The sequence below is a fragment of the Limulus polyphemus genome, unplaced genomic scaffold (assembly GCF_000517525.1).
Source record: "Limulus polyphemus unplaced genomic scaffold, Limulus_polyphemus-2.1.2 Scaffold400, whole genome shotgun sequence".
Lineage (NCBI taxonomy): Eukaryota > Metazoa > Arthropoda > Merostomata > Xiphosura > Limulidae > Limulus > Limulus polyphemus.
In genome coordinates, this window is record NW_013666010.1 from 453148 (window position 1) to 454764 (window position 1617).

The window sequence follows — 1617 nt, forward strand, 5'->3', positions numbered from 1 at the left end:
AGCATGTTTGGTGTGATGAGGATTCGAACCCGCGACCCTCAGATTGCAAGTCGAGCGCCCTAATCACCTGCCCATGCCGGGCCAGAAGATTGGAAAATAGACAATGGAATGTAGTATCTGGAGCAATACTATACATATTTTTTATCTTTTAGTTAGCAGGGGAACAGATCATGTTCACCAAAATGTTAAAAAATTTTCACACACTCACATTCAACACACGTATTATGTTCTATGTACATGCACTTAAACAGGTTATGCTACGTTGTGACCTTAATAAGAAATATTCATGGGCCATTATTTTTAAGTGTTAATGGAATTTTCCGCAGAAGATGTTGCTGGAGAATTATTTAGTCCTATACTGGAGTTTACTCTATTGACATCGGTCGTGTAGAGATTTAAAAATACCTTGGGGGGGGGGGGTTCCTCCTTATCTTGTATCAGGAGATAACCTAGTGACATAAGAGCTAGAAGAGTACTTTGGAAGAATTGACCTTATCTATAATCTGCATATGGTACTTTATTTTCTCAATCTATATCATATTAGATAGCAGTGTTATGCAGCGTTCATACAGTTTTTTCATGCAAGGTTGTACATTTAGCTTGCTGTAAAATAAGTAAAATGTCTGTTTATATATTATTATACACTGTGTCCAGTAATTTCTCCAACTCAGTTCGGGGCGGAAACTCAGTTTAACTTTGCAATATATTTCCTGCGGTATTTCTATTTATCGTGGTTATAGTTTTTTTTTTTATAAGTTTGTCAGTGTGCTTGAGAATACCACAGGAGGTCTCAAAAATATTAAAGATGCAGGAAAAGTGTTTGTTTTTTGCTAATCACTAATTCCTTACCAAGGTAGGAACTGCCAACCATCTATATTTCTAAAATACAAACATAATCCAAATTTGATAATGTTCTACATCATACGTTAATTCCTTACCAAGGTAGGAACTGCCAACCATCTATATTTCTAAAATCTGAACATAATCCAAATTTGATAATATTCTACATAATACATAACAGTCTCAAACAATAATGAATGTTGTAAAAAACCGTAAACAGTATAAAATGTTGATTTCTTTCTAGAATTAGAAGTAATCACTTCAGGACGTAGAAAATATTCACAGATAAAGTTAGCATGATGTGAATCACAGTACAGGCAGCTAACAATTGAAATTTACTGGTTCCTACAATATACATTTGTATTTGAAGACACTGAAATTTCAGGTTACAAGAGCTTTACGGATGCTAAGGTATCGGATAACAAAACTTTTATTGTGCACATCTTTCTATACTCAAGTAAGAGTCAGAACTAATTAAAACATTTTCAGAATCTTGACTTAAACACTTTTTGATGTAATAAGTCTCCTAAACTGAATGAATTGGTACATTTAGCAGTTATTATTTAGGCCATACTTAACGACCAGTCTTAGTTACAACAAAATATTAAAGGCAATTTTTTATGTTGACCAATGACTTACATTTACAAAATATGTGTCTTCAGATCTCATCCGCTCTTTACACTAGTTTTGATACAATTCGCAAAGCGTATCAAATACTTTTCTGTATCTCAACTTGGATTTAAGGTTTTAACATTACATGGAAAAATTGTTACAAAT